The sequence below is a fragment of the Pseudopodoces humilis genome, chromosome 6 (assembly GCF_049639895.1).
Source record: "Pseudopodoces humilis isolate 2021_Gansu_Grassland_sample_001 chromosome 6, ASM4963989v1, whole genome shotgun sequence".
Lineage (NCBI taxonomy): Eukaryota > Metazoa > Chordata > Aves > Passeriformes > Paridae > Pseudopodoces > Pseudopodoces humilis.
The window spans coordinates 68,983,429-68,997,444 of NC_142205.1; the positions used below are offsets into that span (position 1 = coordinate 68,983,429).

The 14,016-nt window shown below is 39.0% G+C and overlaps 2 long non-coding RNA genes across 11 annotated transcripts in view; both read left to right on the top strand.

Moving 5' to 3' along the window:
* LOC148184224 (uncharacterized) overlaps positions 1 to 4,783 on the top strand; it is a 65,828-nt gene extending 61,045 nt beyond the window's left edge. For 9 of the 10 annotated variants that reach the window (XR_015772831.1, XR_015772825.1, XR_015772828.1 and 6 more), the window contains 4 exons: positions 203 to 317; positions 770 to 936; positions 1,328 to 1,438; positions 1,558 to 4,783. This is a non-coding gene — a long non-coding RNA (uncharacterized LOC148184224). The remainder of the gene's footprint in view (positions 1 to 202; positions 318 to 769; positions 937 to 1,327; positions 1,439 to 1,557) is intronic. The other variant, XR_015772829.1, reaches the window with a different exon arrangement.
* A 6,070-nt stretch (positions 4,784 to 10,853) lies between these two features.
* LOC148184225 (uncharacterized) lies at positions 10,854 to 13,715 on the top strand. The gene is made up of 3 exons (XR_015772835.1): positions 10,854 to 11,000; positions 11,516 to 11,640; positions 12,339 to 13,715. It is a non-coding gene; the product is annotated as an uncharacterized LOC148184225 (long non-coding RNA).
* The last annotated feature ends 301 nt before the right edge of the window (positions 13,716 to 14,016 follow it).

Sequence of the window (14,016 nt, forward strand, 5' to 3'; positions counted from 1 at the left end):
TTTTTTGATTGCAAATGGTTTACTGTGCTAGCTTTTTCCATTGTAACACAGTAAGAAGCCATAACTAAAAAATGATCATTTTTTTGTAATTTGAAATAATAATGGAAGCTTTATTCAAATGGAAAATATTGCCAACTCTGCTCTCCCTTTCCCCCTTGAAATACAGTTTTAGAATTACAGAACTCTGTATTCTCCATTACAGAAAAATGAATATGTAGACACCTACCTGGACTAATCTAGAAATCACTGCTCTTTGTGATCTTCAATGACGTTCTTCACTCAAAAACCTCAAAGCACAAAGAATTTTTCTGAGGCAGGTAAGAGAGCCACTTGCATTTCCTCTTTCAGTCTAGCAGCCATTCCTGTAGCTCACGTGACAATCATTTGGGCAGGCACATAAGAGTTGAAACTATGGGGTGAACTATCCTTCAGATGTCTCTTCCTGTACATCTTGGAAAACTCTGAACCAAGTAGTGTAGTTCAACACAGTTCAGTGCTTTGACTTTGCTAAAATTAAATTGGCAGTAGCAGCAATACTGGAATATTGTGATTCTGGTGCCTATTTTGAATAATTATAAATATCAGAAAAAGAGCTGCAGCAGTAGTGGAGTATTGTGATACTGGTGCCTGTTACAAGTGCTTCTAAACATCATAAATAATTAAAATGACTAACAGAAATCTAAATTCCTAAGTTAACCTCCAAGACTGCAATTTTTAAGGACTCAAATTTTACTGATCCTGAAAAACCTGGGGATTAATATTTCCTTAGCTTTTGTGTCAGAAAGCCACGCACAGTGGAGCTGTTTGTGCATTGAGAGCAATCTCCTTTGGCTTTTTTGAGCTCAACTTCTTCAAGCAAGTATTAGTGTGAACAGCAGCAGCTTAAAGCACTCCCTAATTTTAAAGAGACCATAAGTAACACACTGCTTGAACAAGGTGGGTTTGAACCAGATTTAACAACGTGATTTGCTTTTTCCTGTGTTTTAGTTTTAATTTTGCTTCAAACTGAGTTGTTTTAGCACTGGAATAGTTGAGATCATTCAGCATTTATATATACAAGAATAAGGTTTCTAGAGTTTTGTTCTTAGTGTTCATTGTAACGTGAGTTATGTAGCTAAACCCATAGAAATTCGGTGAAATTTTAAATTCTAAGGGGTGAAGGATTTGGTTTTGGGTTGGTTCTGTTATTCCGGTGCAGATTGGAATGATTTGTTCAAACTCTGTGCATGTTACATGACATCTGTAGTAAGTGAATCCCAGAAGATTTTAAGATTTATTTTGAGTCTGTTTCAATCTTGAATATAATTCCAAAATTATTTTTATCTAGTCCCTGTGGATTGAAGCATCTTTGAGACTAATTACATTATATCTTGGGGATTAGAAGAAATGGGGAAAATATGTGAGAAATGAGGAGAGCAAATTATTGTCTTTCAATGAAGTAAGTACCAGCTCAGATCACGTCATACATTATGAATAATCTCATTTTTGCTGGAATCCTGTATGATATTAAAGACATTATGGCTGGTAAAATTACCTACGGGAGTACTGCTTTCTTAGGTACCTTTGTACCAGAAGATGGAGCGGGAGAGCCTGGATTCAGCATCTCTGCAGGGTCAACGTTCTTTTAGTAGAACTGACCCGACTTTTGTTATCTCCATGGATGAGATCAAAAAAGGAAAATTGAGATCACAGCTATTTCACCGTTTAATAGCCCTGTAACCATTAAAACATAGTAAATCCAAGAATAAAAGCAGAACCCAAGTGAAGTCAATTTAAATAGTTAAGGAACAAGGACGTGTTTCAGTGGGAAACATCCATAAGGTAATGCATAACTTTTTTTTTTCCCTATCACATACTTAGAGATGAATTTTAAATTCCAGTGTGACAGGTCTCAAAGGTAAAGCTGAATGTGATAATTAATATAAGATCATTCATACCTGATTCTCTGCAGGACTTTTATTGAATTGTGAAAAGCAAGGGATATGATTCTGCAAACTTTTTCCCAGGCGGACCTCACACAGAAAGTGTTGCTGTGGAATTTTTAAGCAAGATGCCCAACACCAATTAGTTTGTAGAGCTAATGCATGTTTGGCTCCTCTGATGAAGGGTGCTGAGGATCAGTATTTTGCAAACTATTTGATAACTTAGAGAGCCCCAGCCATGAAATATGCCCACACGAATGCCATTTTCAGGGTTTCTAAGCAAAATGAAAGTATGTACATTTTATTAACGCAGATGGCGACATTTTTAAAAAGAATCCTAATCATCCACGGACATTGCAACTTCCCCTCTCCCTCCCACCACTATTGCATGCCCTAAGGATCTAACTCACCCTACAAAAATAACTTCAGAGAAGGCTTGAAACTAAATTTCATCATTTCTTTTTTTTAATGGCAACAGTTGCAAATGTGTACATAATGTTGCTGCCACTTAATCAGTTTATTGTAAATACCACATGCAAATCAGTAAGGGTTTTTTTTTCTGTTTTCAAAACAAATCTTGAATATTTGAAAAGCACTCTGAAAATAAGTCCTTGTTCCAATATTTAGCTTAAAAAGTAGTATATTCTGTTATTTATTTTTGCCCAAAACCCTCGTTGTTTTATTAAGAACTCCTCAGGGAGTTTTGCATTGTTGGACATGAATTCATTCCATCCTCCAGACAAAACAGTGCTTGTAGAACTTGATCAGCTTGAGGTTGCTGTTGGAGTAATAGACAGCTCTTGGACTTCTCATGGGAAACAGCCCCGTTTTTATCATCCTTGCCTTCCATTCTTCTTCCTGGCAGCCATTTGTGCTTTAAATTATTGTGAACACTGTCTATGGCTAACAAAACACCAATAGTTCCTGTGCCAGGATTTGGTTTCTGTTCTCAAGGTCATGACGTGGCACAGTGCGGGTCTGATTCTCTGCTGTGCTACTGCAGATTTTTGAAACAAGCAGGAGAAATGATATTTATGTTGGTCATATTCTGACACCAGTCATTTTATGAAAGAGCTACAACCTTTGAGTCACTTGGAAAAATTACTTGACTGACGCTGTGTGCTTCACTCAGTTCTTTCATGAAGTGCCTAAATGCTTCAAGCATTTCTTCATATGAACATTACATTACTATTAGATGGAATCTCTTGCTATGAATGTTCTTTCAAAATGGGTTTTTGTGCATGGTTAATGCTTGCATAGAAAAATAAAACCCATGCACTTCAGAGTTCTCACAGAGGTAGGGCTGTAATTTCAGAAACATGCCTGCTTTTGATATTCCCACTGGCACCCTGCCTATGTTTTAGTAAGTGAAACACAAGTGTTCATGAAACTCTAGTCCTACTTTTTTATTTCCTTCTGAGTAATTAACAGAAATGCATCTGTGTATTGTATCCAACTGCATATGGGATTCTTGCTAGGTGATTGTAATTCTAATTGTAATTGTAATTACAATTGTAATATGGTGAGCCCAGAGTGTGATTATTAACAAATAATGCTGTGTCGTGATCAACAATAAGCCAGTGGGCTTGAAAATGTGAGAAAAAACCAGTTGTATTAATTTTCTGGAATGTAAAGCTCTCGGGTAAATCAGAAGAGCTGTCTCACAGGAGTGGCAGAGCACTGCAGATTTATTCACCAGGTCAGTAATTTACATCCACTTCTACTTGACTCCCTGTTCTAATGTGTAATGTCAGTAACATTCTCCTGCTTATTAAAATTGATTAATAGGCAAAATATGGGGTCAGAGGATGCAGAAGTCATCTTTTTAATCTGCCCCCAAATATCCAAAGTACTGTTTCCTTTCAATGGAGAAACTAATGAATTTAAATCTTCTAGTTTTGCTTAAAATTGCTGCATGATTTCTGAAGGCTTCGCTATTACACAAATTCCACTCAAAATTGGTAGTGAGGTCTCAAGTCGCTCTTCTTATGGGTCTGGTTTCAGAACCTTGCACACAGAGAAGTAATATTCCTCAGCCATGTGACTAAATGAGTGACTGCTGGAGTGAAACATGAGCTATTCTATTTTTCCTTGGGGAAAAAAATCATTGCAGTAATGGAATCTGCTTAGACCTACTAAAGGGAATTCCTCCCAGAGCATTAATACCTTCAATGGGATTGAGACCCACTGAAGAGCAAAGATTTTTGGCTCACCTTTTATGAAAAAGCAAGGAAGATAAGAATGTGGTCACAGTTTTCCAGTTTAGAGTTTTGGCTTGTTGAACTAGGGTTTATTTTAAGGCATTATATTCCTAGGGCTGTTACTCAAAAATTTGAAGTAAGAACACAATTAGCTTGTGACCTCATTATAACCAACAGTTGCCTTTGCTATTTTGCATTTTTGTAGTTGAGACTAAATTGGGTGGGAAAAAAACTGATCTCCAAAGGTGATTGGCTACTAAATCTTGCAAACCATTAATAATCTGCTAAAGCCCACAGTGCTTTATCTTATGTACTTTTTGTCAAGTGGTTATGCTCTTGGAGACATTTTCTAATTAGTCTCTTTCCATCTCCTTCTATCAGTTTCATTTCCCTGTACTACACTTAGCACTCACTTTTCAAAGCTTGTATTTTTATGCTAAATGCTTCTGCTGCATAATTAATTTGTCTTAAAAGAGAGCGTGTATGAATCAAACAGATTAATATTCTTCCCAGTCTTTCACAGCCTAAATTTATTTTGGAAAATTATTAAGAAAGATTTTTCTCACTCCATTTCTGTCTATCAGTATGATTCCCCAGGCTGTATTGAATCTTTTCTGCATAGAGGAGGGCAAAGATGTCAGTTGTTGCTGCAAAGTCTCCTAAAGCATCTCTACAGATATTTATCTTGTATAATTCCATGTAGCCTACTGTATGTTTAAAGTATAAAAGTTATAAAAAGCATTTCTGCAAGAGCAGAGAAAGCACAGTAGAAATTGTAGCTTGAAATAATAAAGGCAAAGACAAGTGTGCATCTCTTCTGTGGCTTCCCCTCTGCCTCAGTTTTATTCTAAGTTCTGCACAGAATAGAAGAACCATGTGAGTCCTGGTGTGAGGCCACTGAAGCGGAGTTTTCTCTCCGGTTTCACTCACCCAACTCTCTTGTCATTCACAGGATCCTATAAGCACATGAGATCAGTCCTGGAAAATAAATCCAAACTATTGCTTCTCTACCATAAAAAGTGTGGAAGTCACTTTCTGTTGTTTCAGTTCTGATTCGTTTGTGTGAGTATTTCAGGCCCTCAAATTTGTCAGTGTCCTACTTGATCATCACATTTAATCCTTTAGAGGTGCTAAAGATGCCCTTGTCTAAAATGACTTTGGGGAACAGTCATTCTTTGGTCTGCACTCAGTAATTGTGTGATTTGCTCAAAGGACTGTAATCATATGACAGAAGAAGAGCAATTAAATATCAAAATTATTCAATTACTCTTAATGTAAGGATTTAGATGTGTTCTGTTGCATTGTAGTGGTTTAGAATATTTTATGACACTTGCACAGGCATAGAGTCTGAAACTCATAAAACAAGAAAAATGCCTAATTGCTCTATGCATGGGTTATTTATAACTGTGTGGTCTATGAAGGAATAAGAGTCCATAAAAAGAATGCCACTGAGTGTTAAAACCAATCCGCTTGCTGCATTTTAACTGGGAGGAGAGTCTTAGCTCTCAGGTTTCAGAAACATTGCGTTATGGATATGGTGCTTGCTTTCTAATTTTAAAACAGAAAGAGGAGGAGTAAATATTGATTGAGGAACTTGGTGTATCAAGGTATAATTACAAGGTATAATAACAGATGAAGCCATGAAGCCTTTGGAGATTTCTGTTTTATTTGCTCTGAAGTTTAGACCTGCTAATTTACTTGGGAGGGGCAGGGAGAGGTTAGAATTACTGTATCTGCATATGGATTTGGGGAGGCATAACCTGAGTTATGCAAAAGTGGTTATGTCAGCCTACCTGGCTCTCTTCCTATTTATTTCCTTGATTTGTTTGTTCCCTGCTCTCTTAATGAACACATGGATTTAAACCTCTTAGGGCACACTGAGGCTTCCTTCTGGTTCTCTCCTTGTCTGGAAGATACCAGCATAGGTTATGCCAGTGCATGGGCTTTGTATAACAAGCTTGGCACGGAATTTGTTCAAGGTTGGCAAATGGTGACATCAGGAATGCAAAATACATTTAATTTCATTGAACATGTGAAATGATTTCCTCCTGAATTCCCTTAGGTGACGCAATTCAGCCCAGAGTCAAGTTTTACATCCAAGTTGTTACAGAAATAGTAATAATTCAGTCATATAATGGCTGAAACAGCACAGCTATAGTGCACAATTAAAATCTGTCCCTACAGTGGTACTAAAATCAGTTATCACCTTTGAAAGCTTCTCTGGACACTTGGCACTTAAATTGATCTATCGATCCATTAACGCTCCCCTTTTGCTAACCTATTGGTTAGTTGGTCTCCTTTAATTTTCCCCTTTGGTGAAGCAATTCCACTGGTCTACATGTAATTATGGTCCTACATGCATGCCTTTTCAAAAACTGCATTTTGGGAAGCTTGTGCTGGTTTTTGTGTGGGAGAAGTAGGGAAATTGTTGTTACCTATGGTAACTATCCAGAAAAGGAAAAGAAACCCAAAACCCCCATAGCTGATGTACTGCATCTATCTGGTTTATATTTCACATGACCTAGAATTTGTTACCTGTGGCTGAAGGGAAACAAACAAACAAAACCTACAAATGATAAAAAAGTCACAACTGAAAGAGGTCTAAGTTGTGAGAATGAGTTGGAAAAAAATGGCACTTGGAGTTGGATTAGCTATAACAAGACCAGGCTTGCTCTGTTCTGAGAGTGAGGTACAAAAGAAGAGATGAAAAAGTAACCTTAGCACTCAAGGGTCAAGAAGAAATAATGTTTGTTATTTTTCCTAACAGTATCTTTTGATTTTAAATTTTCCTCTGATAATTGGCAATATAGCAGAAGATGTATTCAGCAGCAACAACAAACCTGTGCCACATTCAGTTTAACCATTTACCCATAGACTAGGAAATCAATGCTGTTTAATAAGGATAAAGGAGGGCAAAATTGTGATTTGAAACACTTTTCCTTCATAAAGCAAGTATTTTGTTGAAGCATTTTTAAAAATAAAATACTGCTTCAGCACAGTGTCCTAATAATGAAATAGTTTGGTAAATGTATATATTCAAATAGGCAGTAACTCTGTATTTACAAAGCTAATAGTGCTCTTGCTGGAAGCACCAGGGAGGATAAAAACACTAAGTGGTTATTTTGGTTGGGAAAAAAATGATTCCGCTTCAGCAAATTGTCTGCTGATATTGAGGATTCTCAAACAACACATACCTTCCCATACCTTGTCTACCACCTGCCTTGAAATCCCATTTCAATACGTTTCATTATCCTGTAAGTTAAATAAGAAAAGCTGAGAACGTAGACAAGGCTTTACAGTGATGATCCATGTGAAGAGTGGTTATTTTACTGTTTGAAATTAAAAATTGAACAGGCTTTGAAAAGAAGCAGGCCCATGTATTGTTTTGAAGTTAATTGTAACATCAGTACACTTGTAGTGAAATTATTGCTGGGTGCTGTTACGTAGCAGCAAAACTGCGGAGGTGAACAGTAGATGCAGAATGGATTTGAGGTGGAATTATTAACTACTTGGTGTAGGCTTCAAAGAGACAAGAGCTGCAACCATCAGCTCCTTCTGGTGCCTGGTCTGGGTGCTCCTTTAGGGTTTGGAGGTGGGGTAGAAAGCTGGTGCTTTGGAAGGCTTGAGTGTGTTTGCATACATCTGTGCATCCCCAGCTTTATGATGTGTGATATTGATTTAGCTCTTCACTTCCATTTCCTCTGGGAACCTAAATAAACATGATAGGACTCTTGGGAAACCCAGCTATTAATGCTGCATCACTGGCACCGTGGCAGAGCTCAAATTATTAAAGCAAGCCAAAAAACCCCAAATCTAGTAAGTAAAAGTTCTTTTTCATTACTATTCCCTGGCAGTTGTATTTCTGGCCTATGACTGTAGTGTGTTGTAGATGTTCAAGATAAAAGTTGATTTCAGGTGATAAAGTACACTTCAATTTTCATAAGTCTTCATGTAAAAAACAGATCCTAAGCTGATCAACTTGTACAATTTTATGATTCACCCTTTAGTCACTGGAGCTTAGAGTAGAGAATATATTCTGAAAATGCCATGTTATCAGTGGATTGTCAAGTCATTTCTGATTTAGCCCCTGGCTCTAAGCAGACTGTCCTGCTTTCTGTGAGAGTAATAAAAAGATAAGCCTTGAGAGATGTGTAGGGGGGAGAAGGAGCTCGTTTGCATTCAGATGAGCTATTCTTCCAGCCTCTCTCTCTATTTAATCTTATAAAAATTATCCTAGATTTGATCAAAAGCAGAGAAAAGATGCATAAATCCAAAGACAGGTTAACAGCAGAGTTTCTCATAATGGTAACTCCAGCAGAAAACTGATGCATAGAAACACATCTTTGCACTCACTGAAACCTGTGTACAGTGTCTCGTGTCATTGATCCAGGAGTATTAGATGTGACACTGAAACATCAAACAACTTCACAATGAGCTGAAATAGAGAATTTCATCTTAATAAGGCTTCTCTTAAAATGCTGGTAGGGTCCCTTAACTTTGATGACATTAATTTTCTTTTTGGCCACCATTGCACATGGCATGCCAAATATTTTATTGCTAGAAACTGTATTCCAAGGCTGTAGGGGTGTGTTCGTAACACAGATACCATAAATTATCTTCAGCCCTATCATCTGATAATGGCCCTAAAGTAAAGCTACTCATACAAGGCTGTGGGGCAATGCATTTGTAAATTTGTGTTTCTAATGGAAGTGTCCTTACATTCATTTAGTACAAATGAGTGCAGACCCTCAGTGGTGTAAAGTCATTTGGATCCACTAACCCAAGAACACTAGGTAGAGATATTTTCCAGCACAGAATCCTGCTAGGATGCCCAAATGTAGACCCTTCTCAGCCTTCCCCAATGACTTTGAGCTTATGGAAATAAGATTATAGGACAGGTGTTGCAGCCAGTTTATTTTATTGTTAAATTTAATGGTTTGTTCCTGTTGTCCCCCTATGGTTTTGTAATGGTTTTACCCACTTGTCAGTTTTGTAAACCCCTCCCCTTTTTCCTGAACCTTCCTTGCCTATCACTTTTAGCCTGCCCCTAGTCCCTGTCAGTCAATGTAAACCCAGCCCTCTGTTCCAGCATGTTCCCTGCCATTCATCCCTTACTCGAAGCCCCATTGGTGTTACAGCTGCCATCCCTCCCATGTATTCCTTCCATTGGTCCCAGATGTTGTAAACCCCTCCTTTGACTCCTCCCAAGCTGTGTTTTCATTGGTTCCTGAGTTTGTACCCTCCTTCCTTTAAATTGTGTTGCACAGAAGTGCTCGGGGCTCAGAGTCCTCTGGGTTCCTGTGTGCCTTTCCAGCCCTTGTCCTGTCACCGCTCCTTTCCCTCAATAAATCCTTTTCCTGGAAAGCTGCTCGGACTCTGGGTCTCCTCCATCTCTTTGCTGAAGCCCACGACGCCAAGATCCGCAGAGCCTTGTGTGGTAGAAAGGCTCTGAAGGTTCGGCCTGGGGAAAACAGCTCCCAGACCGTTCCCCACTCCTGGCGCTGCCAGCGGCCAGTGAGCAGAGCTAGCCCAGGCGTGACAGGCCGTGGCGGGCAGCGTCAGCCAGGATGTAAAATTTGGTGGCAGATAGCGAACACTGCTGTTTGTTCTTCTCTGGCAGACTGTTCAGGAGGAAGTTTACTTGTAGTAATACTTTTTGGACCCAAAAAATGAAAGTAAACTTTAGAAAGTAAGTACCTCTGAGAACAGATGAACTCAGAATGTGGTTTAAAATGGCAGATAAACACGAGATGTATAGCAGGTATTTTTCTTTCACCTTTTTCACATTAATTGCAACAGGGGGAAAAGCTCCTACGTCCTTCTTCTGTATGTGACTCTTTTTCTCTTATAACAACTGTGGAGGAGCAGACCTAGGAATGAGTTGGGGAGGAAAAAGGACTGACTAGTTCTTTACTTTTGCCTCTGGAGAATCAAAGTTGTGGCCTGAAACCTACCTGAGCCAAGCGTATTTTCAGTTTCTAGAAGCTTGCTCTGCTATGAATTTCTGTCTCTTGGCTGGATACTCAGCATCTCTAAGTGCAGAATCCTCCCTGGCACCGTATATCCTTGCCTTGTCCCTGCCACCACCACTCAAATATTTTCCTTTCATTGTAAAGTGAGTGAGATTTTACTCGGCTGGAATTCTGCAGTGTTAGGGAATGAAGGCTTTTTCCTTCTTCATTTTTTTATGATGAATTTCTTATTTATTCTATTCACACCTTCTGAGTGAGCCTTTCATAAGGGCTTCTGTATTTCACAGAGGCTACACCTATTTGGGTCTGAAGACTTTGATACAATTGTAATCACTTGAAAATGGAACCTGTTTGATTTGTATGGAAGGCAGCCATTCTCCCTGTTCCAAACTTCATAAAATAGTTTATCCACGTTGAAAAAGAAAATACCTCTTGGAGATAGTCGAGACAGTGCATGATGGTGATTACAGGGATGGATAAGAAGGACCATCAACTTCCTCATACCATCAAACTTGAGACTAATACTCAGGTCTGCAGTTATAATTTTAATCCACAGTAATCTACAGACAATCCTTTATTATCTAAAAAAGCTAATACCGTCAAGTTGGAAGCAAGCTGAAGTTGGAAGAGTTAGGTTTCTTAAAAGCTCTTGTTTCCAGCAGGATTGGAGAGCCTTTAGCTTTTGTAACAGTAAGGTTTTAAATTTGTAATCCTGACCTTGCAACTGGAACTTGGTGGCTCCATTGTTGCACTTGCAGCAGCCAGATGACATCCAAGGAGAAGTGCATTGTTCTAACTTCTGTGGAAGCAGTGGCTGCAAATACCATAAGGAAGTGCTGGACTGGCAGGACATTGGATGGATGCTCTTAGCCCACAGAGCTGGAAATATCAGTTCTAGCCACATGGTAAGTCCATTTATGTAATTCCAAATCTGTTCCTCACACGATCTGTGCTCCTCTATTCTGTATCAGCTTGGTGAGGAGGTAGATGAGACTGTTGGGGGAAAAAAAACACTTCAATTTAAAGCAGAGTACCTGTTCCATTATAAATGGTGAAGATAAACCTGTGAGGCTACCAAAGAAATCTTTCTTTGGCTTCCAGTAAGAACTTCAAATGGATAACAAATCTATGCTGTATAATCTGCTTTGAATGGATTTCCTTTGGAACGTGTGCTTCTTCCTGAATGACAGAACTGCAATATTTTCACACTTGCAATTTCACCCTCAAATGGCCACAGGAAATGCAGCAGCTTCTGTTTGCTGTTGCTTCTGTTTGTTAAGGCTTCAAGGTGTTGCTCTGTATTTGTCCACAGCTGTCATGACCTTAGAAAGAGAATGTTCTAAAGACAGGAGTAAAAAAGCCAGAGAGCTCCTCCTTGCAGCAGACACGGGCAGCATCGGATCCTAATTGTTTTTGCCAGGCATCCTGATGGGGAGAGGCAGATCTCCAGAACGGAAACTTCAGAAGGTGTGTGGCTGCTTCGTACCTTGGGCTGGATTCAGGAAGGGCAGTGTTCCAGAGAGCAAAGTCAAGAGTTTGAATCAAGTAAGTGTGAGCTGCCCAGAAAGTCAGGGCCCACACTGCTCATGTGTATCAGGGGAAGGTGAGAATCAGGCCCATCTGCTCATAGAAATGCAAGTTCCAGCTTCAGCAGCCAAAGGCTATGCAAATAAATGGCTTCTATGTATTGGAGAGCCTTAAGCATGAAGTTAGTGTTTCATGCAGTTGTTTGAAGGCAATGTGGCATTCCAGAGCTTAGTGTTTGAATTGCAACTTGAATTTCCTTCTTTGCTGTTATTTAGGCTGCTCTGAAGTAGTACTGAGAAGCAAAAATGAAAGAAAATGTTGTTTGACGGGGACTGTGGTAGGGCTTTCTTGCCAGATTTGAAATGGCTTGAATTCATTAAAATCTCCAGGTGAGGGGAAGATTGTATCCATTCCTCTCTCTTTTTAAAGCAAATTTTCCAAGAGGGATCTAAAATTGCATTTGAGGGTTGGGGTGTGTTTTTTTCCCCCTTCTTTCATGTGCAACCTAACAACTCCAATTTCGCAGGCCTATTTAACATTTGATCCATAAAAGTCAGTCCTTTGCTTTGTATTTTGGGAACTTATTCATCTTGGGGAATTTGTCATCTTCTCAGGGCATTGAAGGTCAACCAAATGCTGCAGGTTTTATTCTTCCTTTCATATGGTCTATGTCCTGGGGTTTGACTCTTAACCAGAGCTATTTTTTTATTTTGCAGCCTAGCAGTTCTACCGTGGGGCTCTGTGCAGGTCAATTCACTTGAGAGCGATGGGTAAATCAGCTCCTGGGAAGATGTGCACTGCCTGGCCCCGATGCTTCAGCATGCTTGAGGTCAGGTTGGCTGTCTCTGACTGTCTAATAATAATGCAGAATAATAGAATTAAGTTTTCATTGTAATTGCTGATCAATAAGATTTGTTTTAAGCTAAGTCTGCGTGCTAGTTTCTAAACCACTACAGTCTGTTTCATCAATGACCTTCGTGGTTTTAGCTTCAGCTAAAAAGCTAGTTTCTGCTGTTGTTATTTTCTCCCCTGTCACTGTGAGAGGAAGGGATGATGGCTGGAGGTTTGGCAGTCAGCGAGGTCCTGGCCACCACTCCAGTTCTGTACACTCAGCCTTGGAGATGTGATCAGGAATCTGCTGTTAGTTGCCAGTTTTGTATTGCAAAGACTGACCATGCTGCCATCACTGTGTTTGATGAGTGAGTTTTCATTTGTTTGGTCCAACTCCAAAGCAGCCTTAATTTGAAGGTGGAATTCTTTGTGGATGAGGCTGTGAAGAATATGGTGTTCATAGTCCCATCCTACTGGCAGTACGGTAGAACAACTCCTAACTGATTTGGTAATAAAGACCTCGTTTTTCTTCACTAAACCTGCCCTAGCAAAATTCATAAGCTGGTGATAGCTATCTCTGGAGTGGAAAATCTTTATTGAGTTGATTGACAATGTAATATACTTTGTCAAGCTGTGTTGTTTAGTTTCTGTTGATCCAGAGACACTTGGGGCTACTTTTGCTTCCTAAGGGATTAAACTAGCAAGCACTTAGAATGAGATATTGGGAAGATGGGTGCAGGAGACTTTGTAATTTACCATGGAAAAACATAATGATGATGAATATTTCAGGTGGAAATGATAGTATTTCACTATATACTATGTGAAATGCTTTTATGTGATTTTTTTTCATTTCTCTTTTCTTTTTTAGTCCTGGATAAATTAAATGAGGCTTTTGGGGAAAGCATGAGCTGGAATTTATATTGAGTTTGATAACCTCTGATTCTGCTCTCGTTTCTCTGTCTGCTGGAACTTGTAGCAAACTAGCTATGTCCAAGTTCAATTCTGTAATAATTATCTTTCCAATCGAGCCTTTCTCACTTGGTGTTGATGTATTTGGGGGAGGGAGGGGAATGGAGAGAAAAGAGCTCCTTTCATGAATACAATTGAAATTTCATATTGCTGATTTGACCCTTTCCAAGATTCAAGTGAGCATTGGATCAGGTTGGAACTGAGGGGATGACACATGACTCTGGCATAAAAACTACATTTCATTCCACATATTAGGAGTTTTCTGTTGCCCACAAGAAAGTTCAGAAAAAAAAAAAAAAGAGAGAAATGGGTTTCAAATTTCCTGTGCTATTTTCAGTTGACTCCTCTTTCTGGAGATGCCTTAGCAAGTGTAGGACATCTGAAAAACTTGGAACTGCAACTTTATTGTTGAGGCTCTGACGAACATTGCTTCTGTCATCAAGTTCTTGTGTTAATACTTTGAACTTAGCTGAGTAATGTTGGTATCAGCAGACTCTGCTAAAGCCATGCCTTCCTAATTAATAATGCATTCTTAATAAAAAAAAAAAATCTATTTCTTCATGTATTTAATTACCTAGTGAGTATAAGACTGAA